We start from the raw sequence: 8,200 nt of genomic DNA, 5'->3' as shown, positions 1-8,200 counted from the left end.
TCCAGGGATGGGGGGAAACCAGTACCAAGACACAGAGATGAGAAATGAAACAGAACATTCTTCACATACAAAAAAATGCTAATCTGATGACATGAATATTTTTTCAGCTAAAGGTATTGATAATCTTCCTTAGTCCAGATTTGTTTTTTATTCTGTCTATACTATATGATATATTAAAAATCCCAACTACACATCTTAAATAATAATAAAATCAGACAAATAATTCACATCATAACCTACCTGAGTTACCACTGGAATTCTCTAGTCATGTGCTGCAGGATTATATTTTTAGACCTATCTTGTTTGCCACTTTTATCAGGGTCTTCAATGAAGATACATTTGTCATGGTCAATCAATCAACACAGAATATAGAACTGGGATAAGTAATTGACACCATGTAAGACAGAAATGGGATTCCAAAAGGCCTTCACAGACTAGAATTTTTAAAGAATTGAAAAAAAAAGGTATAAAATACAATCTAAAGGAAACTTAGCTAACAAACAGGGCCTCTGAAAAACACCTGGTAGAGGGAATGTGCTGCAAGCACAGAGGTAGATATATTATATGTAGCTCTCCTCCACCCCCAAATACTGACAAAATTTTGTTAAAAACTACATAAAATTGCAGTGTCCAGAGAAAGGTGATCTATATACTGACCAAAATCATATAAAGCTCTTCTCAATCTTTTCTTGTCTTTGAAGCCTTCTTACACTATACTCTTCCTTCACTTAATTATCACCCTGCCATACCACCTACTTGCTATGCCTCTCACACAATGTCTGATGTCTCATTCCCTGGACAATACATGGACTATCCCCAAAGATTGCTATGAAGTTCCTCATGACTTCTTTTTTTTATCATTTCTTTCTTTATTCTAGACCAATTCAAATGTTATCTACTGCAATGGTCCTTTCCTATTACTACAATGGTTAGTACTTTGCCTTAGGAGATCATCTTGTATTTACTGTGAATGTAATTGTATGTAGCATTTTAAAAGTACAGGCTATCACCCTCATTAGAATATAAGCTCGTTGAGGACACAAAATATATTTTTTGTTTTTTCTTTGTCTCTCCAGTCTTTAGTATAATGTTTGTTCAATAATAAATTACTAACACATATATGTACTACCTTACTTCTTTGATTAATAAAATGTCTTGTGTCCTGGGACAAATATTTTGGCATGGACATAGATATCTTGAAGTTCATTTAGAGGTGACTAACTGAAAAAGAAAATGGACTCAATCATATATGTGGAGCATTTGAAGGAAGTAGTGATAGTTAATCTAGAAAAGAATAAATGGTATGTGGAGAGCTGATTCTTCTTTCTGGATCCTCAAAGGAAAGTAAATAGAAATATCAAAGATACAAATTTTAGATTTTTTTTCCTGAGACAATAGAGATTAAGTGACTTGCCCAGGGTCACTTTCCATAGCCAGGAAAGTGTTAAGTGTCTGAAACCAGATTTGAATTCAGATCATCCTGACTTCAGGCCTAGCATTCTATCCACTGCACCCCCTAGGTGCCCCTAAATTATAGATCTTTTTAAGGAATTAAAATAAAAGCTATTCAAATGAAAAGTTAATTGACTATGGGAAAATGAGGGCCACTAATATAGATCTTCAAGCACAAACTAATTTACTATTTGTCATGGATAGAATCTACCCACTATCCTCCCCAAATTTTCTCCATTCCATAACTGGAGAGGAATTTTTCTCTAGCATATTTCTGAGGAAACAATGCACCAAAAATTAAATTCAATATGATATTGGAAGTATAACAACCTAGAGTATAATAACATATAACAAGAACAATCAAGCATACTACTCAGGGAGTTGCTATGCTCTCTTATTTACCTCCAATATGTAGAAAAAGGTCTGAGCAAAAAAAAAAAAAAATCTACATTTCTATTATATTTGAATTGATTGGATCAGATAAATACAAATTCATACTATTCATGCAAGCTTTTTTTTACTAGTTATGGAAAACTAGGTGATACAATGGACAAAGTGCCATGTCTGGAGTCAAGAAGATGGCATTTGATATCTGTGTGACTCTGGTCAAGTCCCTTAATTCTATTCGTTTCAGTTTCTTCATCTGTGAATTGATTTAGGCAAGGAACCACTCTAGTAACTTTGGGAAGAAAACCCAAATGGGGTCACAAAGAGTCAGCCATAACTAAATGACTAAACAACAACAACAATAAAATTTACTAATTGTGGCTTTTGGTCTAACTTCAGGAAGCTTGGCTAAGAGGCTGCCTTTTGGCTATACTCCAAAATGCTCCTTTCACTTCTTTGTTTCTTAAGGTATAAATGACTGGATTGAGTACAGGGGTGACTATTGTGTACATGAGGGCAGTTGCTCTGCAGTATCTGGAGTATGGGCAGACTTGGGTTGAAGATAGGTAAAGGTGACTGAACTACAGAAGTTAGAGACAACCAGGAGGTAGGAGGAACAAGCAGAGAAAGCTTTGTGCCTGCCAGCAGCAGAGGACATTCTCAAAATGGCCATGAGAATATGAGCATGGGAGGAGAGAATTAGCAAACAAGGGATCAAAATGAAGAGCAAAGAAATAGAAAACAGCACAATCTCATTCTGGGAAGTGTCCACACAGGCCAGTTGCAAAACAGGCAAAGCATCATAAAAAAGTGCTGTGCCACAAAAGGGGAGAGTGAAGGTCCAAGTGATCTGGGCTGACTCCATAACCATTCCTGTTGTTCAGGATGCTGCAGCCAATTGTAGGCAGATTAAAGGATTCATCAATAATGTATAGTGTAATGGATAGCAGGTAGCAAAAGAGTGGTCATAAGCCATGGTTGCCAGGAGACAGCATTCTGCTAGCCCAAAGATGGCAAAACCATCTTTATTAATACATGGGAGAATGCAGTGTAAGGCTCACCCAGATCAGGCAGATGATCAACAGGTTTCCCAATACAGTGAATAAATATATGGCCAAGAAAATTACAAAGAACACTGGTTGTAGCTAAAAAAAAGAGAGAAGAAAGTCACAAAGGTAAATTATTTGCAGAGGGGTCTTTTTTTTTCTTTCTTTTTTTTTTTTTTTTTTTTTTGGTTTTTTTCTCATCACTGGCTCAGAGCTTGAAATCTACAGACAACCAAGAGTTTATTGGAAGGTAAAGAAATATAACCACAAACACACACACACACACACACACACACACACACACACACACACACACACACACACACACTAGATCAAGGCACTAGGAGAAAATCAAGAAAAGAAGCTTCTTAGTACTAAACACTTATTAATGTAACCCAATACTGAGCCTAGCACATGATAAAAAAAATATATCACAAATCATCCTTGCCAGTTGCAACTTTTAGGGAATCAGTTAATGTAAAGTGAATAAAAATTTCCTTTATCCAATTGAAATAAATCCTTAAGCCTTTTTCAATTCTGTTAGGATAAGCCACCCAGAACATACAAGCAATAAAAATCAAAATAAATTACTTCGAACCACTAATCCCCTTTCCATGAGTGCTCCTTAAACAATGAGTGTTGCCTTTAGAAATTAATATTTCTTTGATGAAAAGCTTACTTTGATGCAAAATGTATTTTTTCTTGTTATCTTTTTCTTCCTCCCTTGAAGCCTCTAAGCACAAACAGTTCCATCGAATGTATGATGGCAATAATTATACACTTGCTGAAGTCCTGTTGGAGTGGAAAGTCAATAATCCATTGACTTTCACTCAGAGGAATGTTTAAAGAAACAATTACACTGATTACTGTCAATATCACATTTTTATTTCTGCAGTAGATTTCTAGACAGGCAGGTTGCTTCATGTTACATCATTTCATTTTTCTATATAACATTACATAGATTTTGTGTCACCATTAATTCCTTATCCCTGTATCAATTAAAAAAAAGTAATGGTGTAATATCCATTACATCTGTCCTGAACTGACTGTCCTTTTCTGTGGCATAATGGTGGAGGAGGAAATAAAATGATCACAAATGCATTCTCTTGGTCAAAAAGTCTTTTTGTTGTATCAGGGACTTACATCCTTACATCTCTCTTAGTACTTCAGTGATATTACATATAAAATGGGTCAATTTTAGGTTGCATCTTCATTAAATTTTATGGAGTTTACATCTATAAAAGGTACAAAAACAATCCTGCTCTCAAGAACCAGAAAGTTTAATAATATTCTGAGTACATGTAAGGAGAAAATTTATCTTGGAATCTTTTACTTTTCAGTACTTCTAGATGAAAGTGTCATTTATGTTCATGAGATTAAAATTTTAAAATTTTGTGGAGTTATTTCTGACTCTCCATTAACCCATTTGGGGGTTTTGATGGAGGTATGGTTCACTAATTTCTTCTCCAGCCAATTTAAAGATGAAAAAAGTAAATACAATTAAGTAACTTGTACCAGATGACAAAGGTAGATCATGTCTGAGGCTGGATTTGAAGTCCCACTGATCCAGAGTTGATGCTCCATCTACTGTACCATCTAGCTCATAATATATGCCAGTTATGAGAAGCAATAGTTGAGAAGTCATGTTTCTATCAAAGAAGATTAATCACAAGAAAGGATTAGTTCATTTGTACATGTTTTGAGGATCAGGTATTACCTTCCACTTTCTATTGTATATGGAAGGAGGGAGGGAAGAAGAAAGGAATGGAAGAAGAAAGGGAGGGAGGAAGAAAGGAAAGAGGGAGGGAGAAAAGGAAAAATGAAGGGAGGGAGGAGGGAGAGAAGTAAAATAAGTTTTCTAAATGATTAGTTCTAGATAGGACCTCAATGGGGCAGTTCTCACAGAGATTATGCAAGATCACCTGCCTCATTTTCTCCTGCAGAGCCACCTGAGTCAGATATAGATTATGACAGCTTAAGATGGTCTTTGATAGAGTGTCAGCCCTTGTGCTTTTTAAGCTAAAATTTTTAACAGGTCTCAGATTTACCACACACATTAGATGATTAGATGATTAGATGCCACACACATTAGATGATTAATATTAGGTAGCAATTGAAGCAAAGAATGGTCTCTTTCAAGTAGTCAAAATACATGAATACCTCTGAGAGGGGAAGACTCTCAGAGTTTCTGGCCTTTCCCCACTTCTCTTCCTCTCTTCTTCCCTCCCTCCCTCTTTAATTTGTTTCCTTCCCTTCTTCCTTCCTTTTATCCTTTAACTCTCCTTTACTCCCTTCTCTCTTGCCCTCTCCTCCTTCCTTCCCTTCCTTCTTTGACTTCTCTGTGCCCACATAGTATACCGTATCTTTACCTGAAGAAGCTCTTAATTGTTTTACTCAAGTAACCCTCCCAAGATATCTTGGAGTTTACTAGCAAGACCTCCTTTCTTAAGAATCATTCCTTAAACTGAAATCATTATGACTCTCAATGATTAGACAAAATAGACCCCAAGCAAAGCCCCAATTGTCCATTGTTTGGTACTGCTAATAAAGACCAAAAGAGTAGTAATTAATGTTTCATTATCAACATAAGAATCAGTTTCTGTGATGATCTTGTGCTTTAAATCTTTTTAATAGCTTCTTTTGGATAACACATGGATTTGGCATAATCAAAAATTAGAAGAAATAGAGCTGAGGAGGATAGTTTATGTACTGGAGGATAGAACTAAGATTCAAACAGATCTTGATGGGTTAAAGCACTGAAATGAATCTGTTAAGATGAAATTTAATAGAACCAAATATTATAGTCATATATTATGTGTATCTTAAATTTATAAAACTTACGTTAGCTATAAAAATGGACATTTCTTTCTTTTTTTTTTTTTTTTTCTAAAAATGATGAATCACACATGTCGGATAGGTTAACTTATTGTCTTTGGTTATGGCTTAACAGAACTTTGTTCTTTCGCTGACAGAAAATGGTTACAAAGGACTGAAGTTCAGCAGAACTGCTGAATGATCATATAATCAACAGAACAATAAATGAAGACTGGAAAAATCATTTCTAGACAAGTAGGTCTGACACAATGTAGAAAGGACATCACTAGAGAAAACTGGCAGATTGGAAATATAAAAGGCATGAATTGCCCCAGTCAGGAAGGTTTTTTAACCTTACAGGTCCTTCCATATATACCTTTCACTTATATGATCTGGTAATAGTTATTTAGCTCTGTGACCTTTCATGATTATTCCACGGCTACAAATATATTCTAACATTCTGACCTTAGTGTTTCCTTTCTTTCTATTGGGGACTTAGAAGTATGTAATTTAGGTGTCATGTGATCATCACTATCCTCAGATTCTGTAATTTTCTTATTCTCAGATTCTATAATTATTCCATCAGCATTGGCACTGGGACAGTTTGTATTAAGTCTCACTAACTGGATGTGGGCTGGACTACCTAGCCTCACCTGTCTTGTCTCACATTCTTATAAAATGTGGCATGTTGTAGAAAAATAGGACAATATCCTAGTAACTACCAGAGATTCATACCTACTGCCCCTCACAAGCTCATAATAACACTCTATTTCAGTTTTTATACACTGAGGTCAATCTACATCTTTGCCAATAATAAATTTCAGAACAGCACTAACATGTTTATGGTTGTCTTCATTCTGCAACTCTTAACTACAGGGGCTTTCTTAAAATCATAATTACTGCACCAGATCCAAACTCTTTATTGTCAAGGAATAATTCATCAATGCCACCATTTATAAGTCTCTGAAACTGGACTGACAGTGAAAAGAGGAGTTAATTTCTTTTTAATCTGTTTTATTGATATTTTATCCAACATTTTTTAACATAAGACTTGGCAATGAATACAACAATAAATCACCCCTAATTTGTAGTGTTTTCTGAATTCTGCAGCACTAATGCTCACATTGAAAATTTAACAATCAACTCTCCTGAACAAGTTCAAGTATCCCTGAGCTTGAGCCTAAAATGTCTCTATGTAGAGCAAATGGCTTCTTGACATATATCTTTTTTTTTTTTTTTTTTTTTGTGATGTGAGTTTTTTTTTCTTTCTTTTTTATTCTTATAGCTTTTTATTTACAAGATATATGCATGGTAATTTTTTCAGCATTGACCCTTGAAAAACATTTTGTTCCAACTTTTTCTTTCTTTCCCCCCCACCCTCTCCCCCAGATGGCAAGTAGATCAATACAACAACATTTATCTTTAATTTCAACTTCCCACTTACAGGTAAATTAATATACAAGCAAGAACAAAAGTTAATGTCAAAACTTCTCACTAAGGATATTAATAACTGATATTTATAGAGCATTTTAAACACTTTCGTCTCAAAACACTGCGAGGTAGGTAGTTTAAGGATTAATTTCTCCATTTTACAAAACTGGAAATTGAGGCTCAAAGTTTCATAATCACACAGTAAATGGCAGAGGTGGGATCCAAATTCAGATTTCTTAATCTCACCTTTAATTTTTGAATTTCAAGTTTTGTGCTTGTATGGGGGTTTTAAATTTGTTCCTTTTCTAGCAATTTTAGTTGTAAGCCCAATTCATTGGCCCTCTCTTTCTCTATTTTATGCAAGTAGTCTTGTAGAGATATAAAACGTCCCCTTATTACTGCTTTGGCTGTATCCAACACATTTTGGTATGATGTCTCATTATTGTCATTTTCTTGGGTGAAGTTATTAATTATGTCTATGATTTGTTGTTTTACCCAATTATTCTTTAGCATAAGATTATTTAGTTTCCAATTATTTTTTGGTCTATTTTCCCCTGGTGTTTTATTAAATGTAATTTTGATTGCATTGTGGTCTGAAAAGCATGCATTTGTTATTTCTGCCTTACTGCATTTGATTTTGAGGTTTGTATGCCCTAGTATATGATCAATTTTTGTATTGCTTCCATGGACTGCTGAGAAGAAAGTATACTCCTTTCTGTCTCCATTTAGCTTTAGCCAAAGATCTATCATATCAAACTTTTCTAGTATTCTATTTACCTCTTTGACTTCTTTGTTATTTATTTTGTGGTTTGATTTATCTAATTCTGAGAGTGCAAGGTTGAGATCACCCACTATTATAGTTTTGCTGTCTATTTCTTCTTGCAGCTCTCTTAATTTCTCTTTTAAGAATTTAGATGCTGCACCACTTGGTGCATATATGTTTAATATTGATACTGCTTCATTATTGATGCTACCCTTTAGCAGGATATAATGCCCTTCCTTATCTCTTTTAATTAGATCAATTTTTGTTTTTGCTTGATCTGAGATTAGGATGGCTACCCCAGCTTTTT

The 8,200-nt window shown here is 34.7% G+C and overlaps 1 pseudogene; it reads right to left on the bottom strand.

The window, feature by feature from the left end:
- Positions 1-2,234: 2,234 nt before the first annotated feature.
- LOC141543955 (olfactory receptor 10A2-like) lies at positions 2,235-3,809 on the bottom strand (annotated as a pseudogene).
- Positions 3,810-8,200: the final 4,391 nt, after the last annotated feature.

Source organism: Sminthopsis crassicaudata, chromosome 5 (assembly GCF_048593235.1).
Source record: "Sminthopsis crassicaudata isolate SCR6 chromosome 5, ASM4859323v1, whole genome shotgun sequence".
Classification (NCBI taxonomy): Eukaryota; Metazoa; Chordata; class Mammalia; order Dasyuromorphia; family Dasyuridae; genus Sminthopsis; species Sminthopsis crassicaudata.
The sequence above is the reverse complement of the archived record's forward strand: the minus strand, read 5'-3'. Positions and strand labels throughout refer to the sequence as shown.